General features: G+C 42.3%; 1 protein-coding gene across 1 annotated transcript in view; it reads right to left on the reverse strand.

Moving 5' to 3' along the window:
* Positions 1 to 13,578, reverse strand: part of LOC111867121 (neuropeptide SIFamide receptor) — a 626,192-nt gene that overhangs the window by 216,448 nt on the left and 396,166 nt on the right. The gene's annotated exons all lie outside the window — the stretch shown is intronic.

The raw sequence follows: 13,578 nt of genomic DNA on the forward strand, positions 1-13,578 counted from the left end.
AACAAGCTTTAGAGGCCCATGGGGTTGTGAGACGTCGAGGCTCCCACATTTTCTAGATAATCGGCTCACAGATGACGGTGAGGTTGTCAACCTAACGCGCCCGCCACCCTTTACCCTCCAGGAAGATTCTTGGTACTTGTTTCTCTTGGAGGCTGAGTCAACTCCAGGGCCATATTGTGACTGGAAAGACTAGGTCAATTTAAAAATCCAATTACCTCATCGGGAATCGAACCTGCGACCTTCTGGCTTGCAGCATAGTGCCTCAGTCAACTACGTTACCGAAGCCCCTACATTTCTTAATAAACGAATTTCAGAAAATGAAATATTCTGCGGAGTTCGCGCTTGTCACATCCATTAGGTAACTAATCCATTGTTAGAACCAATATATTTTTATAACCAAAGTATTGTGGCCTTTGAAACTGTGAAGCAAAGCACAACTGTTTGGGACACTTCGGAAGATCTCTGCATTCCTTAGTTGCCGGAGTTCTCGTTAGAGTTCAGTCTGTATCCGGAAGCTCCTATAACAACTCTTCTCGACAGAGACTTTTTTCTTTTCACTCTGTCATCAGGAAAATGTTGAGTTTATTCCCACATATTTATCTTTCAGTTTCCAGATTTAAAGCAATCAGAATGAAATCCCTTGAAGAGCAGACTACCAAGCAGCTTTCCAAACTACGCACTCTCGATTAAATAGAAAAAAAGAATTCCACGGTCTTATATTTCAATGGCGCACAATATTTACTGCATAATGTGAATGAACAAGTCCGCCCATGAACACCCAGGCTAATGAACACTGCTCAGATCATGAATAACTTTCATGCTCGAAACGGGGGTACCAGACCGATCACTTGGTTTGTCCCCCATTTCTCTCTCGCTCTCATTCGTGCTTCAAAGAGACAGAAAGAAATATGTGGAGAAAGCAGAACCAATGATTGCAACAATTTCGCGAAATGTGATAGTCGTAAATCACAGCACTGGACAAACTATCTGGAATTTCAGAAAGGGTTGTGTTTGTGTTACAGAACAGGAAATATTTGAAGCCCAGGGCCCAGCAGATCGCTAAGCCAATACACCGTGTCGGGTGTGTAATAAAAACAACATTAAATGTATAGGTCCGCATTACAGAAGATGCAGGTAAAAGTGGAATAAATGCCTTGCTGAAAACTTAAGATGACCTATGAGCGTTTCGTGATCTGTTTTTCTGAAGGCAGCAAACGCTAATATGATTAATGGGTGCCAACCTGACATGCAGCCTGAAAATCACTAATTAGGACGCTGATTATGCATATAAGGAATAAAATTCATAAACATATATTTATTTGAAATAACTTCCATATTTCTTTCATGTATCAAAAATATCTCTGCTCAGTAGACGTTGAGACGCTGCGTGAGTTTAGGGTAACATGATGCACCAGTAGGGCGCTAAACACGCTGGTTGCAGCTAGTCATAATTCTACCGGTAGCTGGATCTACCAAAATGAGGCTCCATGTTTTCCGACGAATATACAACGACACTTCCAGTATCAGTAATATGATGTGTACAACCATTGGTACGCAATGAATGAGAGATAGGCGGATATACCAGGGTCGTTTCTAGGCAACGGCTCTGTAAACACATTCCCGTTCATAGACAGCAGATTCTTAATAATGCAATAGTTGGACTACAACAATGATAGAGCTGTGGTTTCTACGTGGTCAGTGCCGATAAGTCATAAGCCAGACGAGGTTTAGAGCTTAATGAGTGAGGAACTTTAACAATTGTATCGCCCGTGTGGAGGCGGGGTCGAATAACTCCACCGTGACCCAGAGAGTCGTAGGAGGCGACGAAAAGGAAAGCCCCAAATTTGAGACAGTAATGTACGTGGTATGGACACGAGTCCCAAGGGACTTGGACCTGAGAAATACTGCTCTGACAAGGACCAGCAGCATATACAAAAGACAGACCCGTCCTTTTGACAGAGAGGGCGCCCCACAAAAAACAAGGCCATAACTGTCAAACAGTAATAGTCTGGTCACGAGCCCCAGACAGGGCTCAATAGCAAGACTTACTGACAGACTATCAGTCGCAATGTGACTTTGACTTTGGACTTAGTGAGTTGATTGTCAGTGCAGTATGGGAGTCTGTGAAGAAAAAACCTGAGCGCGGGAAGCTGAAGATTCTCCTATGTTAGAAGCCATTACCAGGAAACGTCGCGAAGACACTGCAGATTGGATAAGACTTGGTGTTTGCAGCAGTGATTTGTAAAGTGTATGGATTAGCGATAACGTTATAATAACTTGTAGCTGCGAGTTGCGTGTATAAGTGGTCAATAAATCCATCCACCAATCCAAACCATGTCTATAGTCACACATATAACGTGACAGCAGGTAAAATGTAAGATGTTAGAATACATCGTGAATGATGAATTGAGACGATTGTAGCCTATTCAAGTTTTATACCAGCATTTGCTTGAAGGGACTGAGAAACACAACAAAAAGTCTTAGTCAAGATAACCGGTGTCTTGACCATAATTCGAACCGAGGACCTCCGAATACATCTACAACAACCTGCTTTTGACTCTCTGTTATCAGCTGTCGGCAAGATCACGCAAAATATTAAGGTAGAAAAAATTCTTAAAACCTAAATTTTGTGTATGTTCCACAATGGATCATCTGGTAAGAGTTTCGAATATGACTTCAGTTAGACTGTGAGTACCTCATGCCCCTAAAACATTTTCCAAGCAGGGAATTATTTGCCGGTTTGCCCTATGTCAGTTTTGTTGGAATCGAACTCAAATTAATATTAGTTAATTACGGTAGCAGGAGATAATGGCAGAAATAAACCGCAGTGTATCAGCCAGTATTGGAAAGTCGTCAGTTGGTATATTATAGCTTCGACCTTCGCCAGAAACAGATGCTTCTAGACTAGACAGCAGAACAGCTTCTTCAAAAACAAGATGTTTTACTTAAACTTTTCCAAGTTCATATTGTCCGCATTCAGTGAAATTACGATTGCACAATGTTTCTCAAACGCAATATCAGGGGGCTTTTGGTCGGATTAACGGAACAGATATCTACAGGAACTGTCAGCAGCCCCCTCGAATTAACAACTGAAACTTCAGATGTAATATATTGTGGCGTGCCGCTTAAAAGTCGGAATATGTGAGTCAGAGTGGGCGTCCATTGCTAGACAACGGCTTATTAAAACACGTGTCCGGGACAACAAGCTGGAACAGACCACTGCTGAGCAAATCTCTGTAAACATTACCTAAAAGCCGGAATAGTGGAAGCAGATAAGGAATTATCCATTTTGCTAAGCAAACGTTCACGCATACAGACCGTTACCACGGAAGTGAAAACCAGGACTAGTGCAGTTCCCGCTCCAAAGAATACACTAGCTATCGGTGCATAGAACACGCGAAAGGAAAACCGTGAACAAGGTGTCTTCTAGACCGTCTGACTCAGTTATAACAGATCAGAACAGAAGCAAACAGGACAGAACTGAGGAGAAAAGAATGGAGAACAGAGGCGAACGGAGCAGAGCTGAGAGCAGAAGAAACCAACCAGCTCAGCTAAGAACCAGAAGAAGAGAGACTAGCCAGGTGACATCGCCTGGAAGACGCTATTTCAGAGTGACTGTAATTGTAATTGTAACGGCTTATCCAATAAACAGCTTCGTCTAATCCGGAACCCATTAATTTCTTGTCGCGTTACCGGGATACGTAAGAGTATTTAATGTAAAGCTGTCCCTGTACTTAACTAAATAAGCGGTACATCATAAAGACCTATGGGGGAGTCGATGTACAGACTTACGTTTCCTTGACCTCGGTACTATTTGGAGCCGAGTGGTCAACTTCACACCCCTTCCGCTTTACCCCGTGGGAAACAGCCCCGGTGCCCATTTGATAGGAAACTGGGTGGGCTCCAAAGCTGATCTGGACGACATGGAGAAGCGAATATTCTTTCCCCCGCCGGGACTCGACCTCCGACCATTTCGTCGTCCGGCCTGTAGCCAGTCGCTGTACCGACTGAGCTATTCGGGCTTTATACGTATGTTCAATGCGCTGTCGCTTAATTCAATGACATATATTATATCGCCGTTATAATAAATAACTTTGATGAGTTGGTCAAGAAAATTTCCGTCATATAAAGAAACCTAAATTTCACTGGTATATTCGCAAGAACCCACCACTCCTACCTATTCTGCAGTAACGTATTGTGGTGTAACTCCTCCATGCAGGAACCATGGAGGCAGAGAAACAGCCGTTGCTAAGTAATACACGTACGCAATAATAGAACGGTGTTATGTAACCCGTTTCTAAGCAACAGGTCAGTGTACACATTCCAGCGACAACTAATACTAAGCAACAATCGAGTAACTTCCGTTGTTAAGCAACTGCGCTGTAACCGCGTCATCTAAGAGAGGTTGTGTTTTCTACGTAGTCCGTGCAAGGTGGCTATAAAGAAGAGTTCATTTGATAAATATTAGTCAAGTCCGAGAAGCCAACTTGCCAGGATATGAGCTTGGGATCAGAAGAATTGAATTCAGTTGGCAGCTGCAGAATGATGAAGCGAAAGGAATGAGGCTGTGAAAAGAAGACTTCATGTGTGAGTTCAAGTGATAGTAAGACTGTGATAAAACCGTTGCCGGGATACGACTAGTGAAGACTGAGAACCCTAGTGCTTGTGTATCGGTGAACTGGAAAGTGCGTAAAAGAGCAATAGCGTCGTATTACCTGTAATCTCGAGTTGTGTGCAGAAGGTGTCAGTAAATCCAATCATCCACTTAAGAACCCGTCTATAAAGCACGCACAATCCTTACATGTGAGAGTATATATAAAAAATAACAGAATAACAGATGTGGCAACTTGGGCGGTGCATTGTGCATAAATTCTAATTACTTTTATGGACAGAATGAGCATCCAGTCCTGTTGGTAGACGACATCAGCAGTGGGGGTGCTGAAATGAGTGATTTGAATTTAGCTCTACGAATAATATTTACGTTACTTTCTTCCAGAACTTGTGAAGATCGTCTCAAACAGGACAAGAATATTTGAGTCACGGCAGGAGACATATTGCTTCTCCCTTGGTAAATTCAGGCATGAGACCAAGGTGGCTCCAACAATAAAGAATAACTTAAAAATGTACGTTTCCTTTATTGAGCGTACCAGATTCTGCTATCCCCTTAGTGAGCGGAGGCCTCATTTAGATATTGTTTGGCCGCTCATCATATCCTGGTAACTCCATATTGAGCGAACAGCACAATCCGTACTGACGGGATGTCACAGTTTGTTGTTCCTTCCTGACAGCGCGTCACAGTAAGATATTTCCATATTAAGCGCATAAAAACTCTGCTGTTCATTGTAAATATTTGTTTATGGGTGGCATACCAAATTCTGATATTTATTACAAACATTTAGATATTGAGCGCACATAAAATTCTGCCATTTATTGTAAATTTTTTTTATTGAGCGCAATTCAAATTTTGTTTCCTGACTGAAAACACATCGCTTTCTGATCATGTATAACGTTCTGCTGTTCCTTTATTGAGCAGATATAATATTCTTTTATTTACTGTAACGATTTACTTACTGAAAGCGCATGTCACATTTTGATATTTACTGTAAACATTTCCCGTGTGTTGAGGACAGCTTTTACGATTTATATAAAACAGTAACTCCTTTCCGTCCATAACTTTGTGGGGTAATGTCTAAAGCATAACTGGGAGACTCTGATCTTATGCATAATTCAACAAGGTACAGAGGAGGATGTGACTCGCGCGGTCACTGTACAGTGCTGAATGTAGACGGACAGACAACAGGATTCAGTTATGTCAGACACTGAAGATATCACCAAAAAGTGGCCCTTCTGTTACAGGAGCGCTGACAATTCTGTTACCCAGGCCGCGCCATAGCTCAAGCGGTTAGTCGTTGGCTTCACTCCGCGGCGAACCGGGTTCGATCCTGGGTCTAGTCAAGTGGGATTTATGGTGGACAAAGTGGCGCTGGAGCACGTTTTCTCCGGGTACTTCGGTTTCCCCTGCCAATCTTCATTCCACCAATTGCTCCACAATCACCCTCACCTATCATCTGGGGCTGGTACAATAGGCCAGAAGTGGCCGCAGTACAAGGGACTTAGTCTCACCCCACTAGCAATAAAAAAAAATTGTTTCCCTCATAAGCCACTGATTCTTTATACATCGCCGCTTTGCAGCTGCACTGGTTTGCTCACTGAGATCATTAGGATGGCCCTATATGACGAATGAGGAAGAAAAACATGACGGTCTGTTTCAAGCACTCTCTTTTTTAGAGTATATTTACTCTTTGTATCCTGTTATGTACTAAAAGTGATGGTATTTGGCCGTCACAACAATAAAAATAAAAATAAACCAATCTAACTGCTCACACTTATTCTATTTGATAGATGCTACATGTTTCGATTCACATTTTGCAACATTTTCAGGCTTTCTCATTAAATATGTCTCTTGTTGCTGAACTGACCTAATATGGATCCATGTTAGTGCTTCTCATCACAGTCATATGCAACCATTACGAATTTGCAAGAATTTTCTAATTTTAAAAATTTTCGAAATTTAAAATTATTTAATTAAATTTATCTTCCCGTTGAATGTCATATTCTATGTTTTTTGTGCTTTTGTCCCGTATTTTAGGTTGTCCTTCCCCCTTGGTTCGCTTTTATACTATTATTATAGAAGCTATTCACGATAATGTTATTAGTTTTTAGTTTGTTCTCACTTGTCTTCTTGGGCATGAGCAGTGATTTTTTTTTCATAATGATGTACTGTGTATTGCTCCTATGTGGGCGTTTATGTCGCATATATTCCTGGTTACAATATGGAGATTCTGAGCACAATAAGGGGACGCAATGATCAGTACACTAGATATCCCAGCATAGATTTGAACTCAGGATCTTCAGACCATGAAGTAGTTGTTGTAACCAAGAGATTCGATACCCGGTTATTTCTTCAAGAAATAATTCGTTGCACCGATCGTCTGGATATCCCTAGTCGTGCTGGAGTATTCATTCTTGATTTACTGGTACTACTTTGCAGCGCCATTCTGACAGGGTCAATGTTCTTCGAGGACGCACAGATGAAGGTCGGCAAAATGTTCTCTCCAGCACTGAATCATCATTATTAAACTGGTTATAAAGTTTATGTATTACTTTGAATAAAGGCTCCCGTCGCGGTTGGAAATGTGCATGAAACCGGCTATGTGTGGCCACAACACTTCTTGATACAGTGAAGAACAACACTCTTTTTATGCGTTGTTCTACAGACAATCTTCCTCTGTCAGACATCTTGTGTAAACTGGAACATGCGCAGGAACGGAGTGACACTAGCGCGCTCGGGAAGAGTAAGAACTAATCTCCATTACCTACTGTGTTACCGTGATACAAACATCGTTAATTGTATGATTGAATAATCAATATTAAATCAGATACCGGATCATTTCGTGCGCCACCTTCTACGACCCAACGAATCTTCTGTCCAATTGGAATTGGGTCGCGTTTCCCCCAAATGATAGTGGCTGAGGCCCAACTTTCATTTAGTGCCAAGGTTCAGAATGCTTTGAGCTATAACTCCACTTCCCCATACGACTTTATGGCATATAAGCACAGGATAACTTTTTACAACTATGAGAAGTCCCTTTCAAGAATGACGAATAAGTGACACTGGAAAAATTGTTGAAACAATATTTGATTCACAACTTCTTAAATGAACGTAACCTCTCTTTGATGAAGACGGATATTAATGAAGTCATACAACGACAATGATCTGAGAGGTTTTACGCGAATTATGTAATTGTGAATCAGAAGTTTGCGTCATCTGTAAGTGATGTGTAAGTAGGAAGTACAGACATTTATAGACGTTTAACTAACTTCTTTGGTTTGGCAAAACTTGCGGTAGGAGAAACGTGGAATGAAGTTAAATTTAATGATGCCAAAAACTCACGAGAATCCTTCAAAATGCATTTATAACTGACAGGAAACATGTCTGAATAACACGATAAATGAGGTTATTATTGAAGATATATATGCACATATTTTTATGCAGGAAGTACAGAATATCTAGACAAAATTCCTCAAGTTTTAATATAAAATTCTCCTTTGAGTTACCGTCCGTGAGGAAGAGAAAATATTCACAGTCCTCCTGAATGTAAATCTGCAGACACGACAGATATGCAGTTGTATATCTTTCGAACCCGAAAGGAAAGGCTTAACGGAAAAATATACTTCCTAATAGAAAGGTAAAACTATCCCTGTGACAGGCCGTGAAGGCCCATATGGTTGTGAGACGTCGAGGCTCCTACATTGTCCAGATAATTGGTTCAAAGATGGTGGTGAAGTTGTCAACCTTACGCACAGGCCGCCCGCCATTTACCCCCAGGAAGATTCCTGCTACTCATTTCTGAATATACTTACCAACAGAAACGACAATGTCATCCGAAGTTATTCGTCAAGCATTCCAATTTAATGCTGGCCATATAGTGGTGTTCTTTTGCTACTGGAATGGACAGAGATTCAACAGATTCAATACAAAAATTTAGGTAACTTAATAAACCATTTGATACAGTAGTGATTTCTAATCTGTTCAGCCAAATGTTCACTTGGCCTTGCAAATGTTCGAAAGAATCCTATCACCTTCAGTTGGGCTTAATAAGATACGGGAACCATTAACAATTTCTTATTCTACGAACAAAATATATTAAAGTGCAAAATATACTGTGATGTATAGACCCGTTGCTAAGAGGTGACTCTGTATACAACGGGTGTTTATCGGCAACGGCTCAGTAAACACGTTCCAGCGGCAAAGAATACGCATGCAACAAAAGCGTTACTGTTGGAAACGAGGTGTTTTCTATGTGATCCATACCGAGGAATTGACCTTGAAGGCAACTGGGGTAACAAAGTAAGTTCAGTTGAGTTCTGCACGGGAGGTTGTGAAGATAGGACATAAGCTCATGAAGCTGAAGAATTTCCACTCTTAGAACCCATTTCCAGGTAAGGGCTGGTGAACACACAGCAGGCTGGAAAAGGCATAGCGACTGCTGTGGTGATTTGCGAATTGTGGGGATTAGCGGTTGCAAACCTAATTACTTCTATTTCCGAGTCGTGTGTATAAGTGGTAAATATAGCCATTCACCAATCCAAACGCTGTCTACAATACACCCTACACGTCACAATACAAGCAAATCTAATGTTCGAGGTACAATCCCTTATGGTAAATACCAATCAGCTGCCTAAAAATGTGATATAGAAAAAATCTGATTGCTGTATATCGAATGTCAATGAGTAAAGTTGCTACTTTTCTTGTTTTGCGTTTTAGGTTGTGCCTGGAATGAACTGGCGCATATTATGAACATTTTGAAAATAAAAGCTTGATATTTCTGTACCACCAGCCTTGATGTTTCCTTTTCTGGGCGCTACAATCCATGATGAAAAATTCGCCTCTTTTAGGACTTCCCACCATTATTCATTCGCAAGTCCTTGAACTTACCAGGTCGTTTTAGATATCTGCATCCGGCTGCAATCGTTAAAGACTTCTGAACAACTAGGGCTTTTTACTGGGCGCCGTTATTTACCCCATACCCACACCCCAGCCTAGAGGATCAGGGTGTCTCCTTCTCTCTGTATCATCACTTTTGACCCGTCAGGCATGGGGACCCTATCAGTAGCAAGGCCACCGTTAGCATAGTTCTCAGGATCATATGCCCACGCAAGCCCCACCCCTATGTCAAAGTGGGGATACCAGCGGATGGCTTGCTCGCTGTTGTTGCTATAAATAAGGAATGAAAGAACAGAAGAATATGGTTTCCTGGGACACTCTGTATATTTGAGGCACGCTGAAGGAGCTTTATGGTTATCGCTTTGCTGCCTCACATTGGTGTCTCCTTAATTGACAGTGTTCTCTTTTCGTTGCTAATTTAGGTTGTCGATTGTAGAATACCTTAGCTAAATGACAGACGTCTTGAAGGCTTTAAGAACTACCCGCTAAACTGAATTTTTAGTGATTGAGGTTAGCTCTTCCTAACGGATCCAAAAAGTATGTCTCTCCCACACCTCACCCGAGGACTGAAATAGAGCCCTTTTCCAAAAAAGTATCCTCCTGTACGTCCTTTAGAATGCCAGGTAATGGAAAAAACTCCAAAAACCCAGTAAACATGCTGATTTCTACCTTGGTGATGGTTGGAGGAAGTTGGTCTCTTCGAAACGCTGGTGACTATTTACCAGACTACACGGCGTCACACCCAAAAACACAGTAATATCTATTTGTTTGGTCGGGTTAGATGTCACGACAAAGAGCGACTGTGGCCTACTGAGTTGTACAGTGCAGACGCGGTGTGGCGCAACCGTTTCTGAATATGAGAGCGCTCTCTAGACGTGTTTCATGCTATAAAGAGGGTTAAAAATGAAGGAATTAGAAGACAGACGCATTAAGGACGGCTATTAAAGCGTCGAAGCGGCTAACTTTCCTATCAAGATGGTAAACAGGAGAAGCAATAGTTAGAAAGTGAACGCACAAACTTAGAACTCATTAGAACACAAGATGCTGAAATTCTGCTTCCGCTGATGATATCTGACGCCAATAGATGTCTCTGCTGTAGGGTTTGAGGTTCTCTCAGCGGTATCTACTGGGATATAATGTCTTGTAGTCTGTTCAATGTCAATGAAGTTTCGGAGGAAAATGTCGCCTTCACTTTCAGGGTCGAAGAATACGCCGAGCGCGAAACCAATATGAATCAGAGGTACTTCCTTGTTTCCTACTTCATGCTTTTTTCTTACTTGATTTCTTTGATCCTGAAGATGGAGGCGAAATATTCCTCTGAAACGTTGGTTGACTTTCAGCGGACCAGACGGTGTAACATTGCAGCAAACAGAAGTCTTCATGTGTCTCTGTTGTTTTATTGTCACTTGCGTTTTCGTCTTCCACGAATGTTTCTTCTACTATTTTTCTTAATAGACATATAGGCTAGTTCCCGTCAAATTGATCTGGTACTATGGATTTCTATAGACAGTGCGGTAGGACTCCTTAGTTTTGTAATCAGCTCTGTCGCAAGACCGCTACATACAAAGAATAACACAAACACAGAATAAACGAGGACAAATATCCCTGCCTCAAGTGGGATTCGAAACCACGGCCCCAGTGCTTGAGCGGACAAAGGAATTTCTTGCTTTAGACATCGCGGTCACTGCGACGGTAGCAGAGGACTCGCACATAAAAATTGCGCAAGACCTGGGATAGCTCAGTCGTTATAGCGAAGGGTTACGGACTGGACTGCAGGGATCCGATTCCCGGCAGAGGCAAGTTCTTTCTCTTCTCCACAAAGACCAGACCGCCTTTAGGGCCCATCCAGCCTCCTATACAACGGGTAGCAGAGTAAATCGAATTTATAACCCAGTTAGAGAGAACAAAATCAATTTAAACCTGTTATTAGAACATTCGTAACTGAAAGTTGGTTCAGCCATGTTGTCTTGGGGCCAACAGAGTCTCTATACATCTCGGCACAGACCGCACAGAAAACACCGTTCCTCTGTTGTTGTTTACGAGCCCCTGCGTAGTAACGGCCATTGTACAGTTATTTATTTCGCGGTTTTTGCCTAGCAACTGGACAACATATCACGATATGCAAGAAAATAGTTGTAATTAATTATTTATTACTCGTAATATAACCACCTTAAAATTAAGTTTGCCAACTTATCCCGGCCTTCCCTAAGCATAGAATGAGAAACACACACTAATTCAGCTTATGAAACAACACGTCTTATAGAAACCTTATGCTTGGTAAACATGTGCTTATGGTTGTCTTCGGTTTTTAGATACATTAAGTTAATACACGACAAAGAGTTAACATGGAGGCTACAAGCTGATGCGATAAAGTGACGGACCAGCAGACCAGCATGAGATGATGTAACGTAATTTTCTCTACTGGATCATCACCTGTGCAGCCATGGTTTTGTGCCATAGGTTTAAATTAAAAGTCAGCAGACAGAGGTGCATTGCTGGAGTTATGAATACTTCTCCAGCATCTGCAATTCGCGTTCACTTGGGACTTCCTTCCGAACCACGCGGTGGCTGTAGCCGCAATACGCAGACCCAATTGCAATGGAATTCTCATAACGACTAAGACATGAACGCAGTTCCCTTGCTGTGGGAACGTTCTGCTCTATTCGTTCCAGATTGAAGTAAGTGGATAGCCGAGATTCGAAAGGACAGGAAGAATGGAAGAAATCTGATTCACAGATCTGCCAGTGACCAATGCGGGTACTGGAACAGTTAGACTGAGAAATTTGAGGCCCTCAGAATGGACACTTACTCTCTTCTTTGGACGTTACGCAGATATTTCGGGGGAACAAAATACTCCCTTTTTCAGGACAGAAGGATAAGCATAGCATGGAAAGAAATAATATTGTTACGACATAGTGGTGTGTAACTATAGACGGGATATGAATTGGTGAAAGGATTTAATAACCACTTACTCACACCACTTGCAGCCACATGTAATTATAGCGCTATAGCTGATTTTCACACTTCGGCACGTTGTAGCGTAGTTGGTTGAGGCACTATGCAACAAGTCGGAAGGTCGCGTGTTCAAGTTCATCGGATTTTTTTCAATTGACCTAATCCTTGCAGTCGCACTATGGCCCTGGAGTCGACTCTATCTCTAACAGAAATTAGTACCAAGAATATTCTTGGTAGTAAAGGGCGGCCGGCGCGTAGGGCTGACAAACTTACCGCCATCTATGAGCCGATTGCCTAGAAAATGTGGGAACCTCAACATCTCAAAACCCTATGGGACTCCACGGCCTGTTACAGGGATAAATCATTACATGCTAAGTTTTCTCAAGTCTTTATTGTCTCAAACAGTGAACCCCTATTAACGGCTTTAACAGTGGAGATTCTTTAGCTTTTCGCGCTTATGTCGTTAATGTCTGGCGAATATCCTGCAACTGACTCACTCACTCACCAACCAACTACTTCATTTCATTTCACTCAACAAAACTGCCTCAGTCTGCTTGGGGTCTTAACTATACAGACTCAGGGCGGACCAAGCAGAAAACACCGCCCCCAACAGTTCTATTGTTGCCATGGATGGCTGCCTAGCGATAGCCAGGAAATCGCAGTTTGTATATTTACTACTGCATTGAAACGGCTGTACTCGTTTGCTTCGAGGTTTATTCCTAACAACGATCTTATACCTCACAATATGGACATGGCGGGGTACCGCACCATAGCGCAGCCGATGTAGCGACTGGCTACGGGCTGGACGGCCGAGGGGTAAGAATTTGAGTCCCGGTAGGGTCAGGATTTTCTCCTCTCCACGTCGTTCAGACCGGTTCTGGGGTACACCCAGCCTCCTATCCAATGTGTAAAGTTGGTTCTTTCCCTGAGAGTAAAGTGGTCGGAACGTGAAGCTGACCACTAACGTCCAACAATTACCGAGGTCAAGAAAACATGCGTCTGTACATGCATTCCCGATACGTCTTCCTGGCGTGTTGCTTAACTAGATAAGTACAGGGGCAGCGGTAGGTAGGAGAGGCCTGAGTTTGTTACTCGAAGTAAGGAGAAGGGTAACG

Source organism: Cryptotermes secundus, unplaced genomic scaffold, assembly GCF_002891405.2.
Source record: "Cryptotermes secundus unplaced genomic scaffold, Csec_1.0 scaffold334, whole genome shotgun sequence".
In the NCBI taxonomy this organism is placed as follows: Eukaryota; Metazoa; Arthropoda; class Insecta; order Blattodea; family Kalotermitidae; genus Cryptotermes; species Cryptotermes secundus.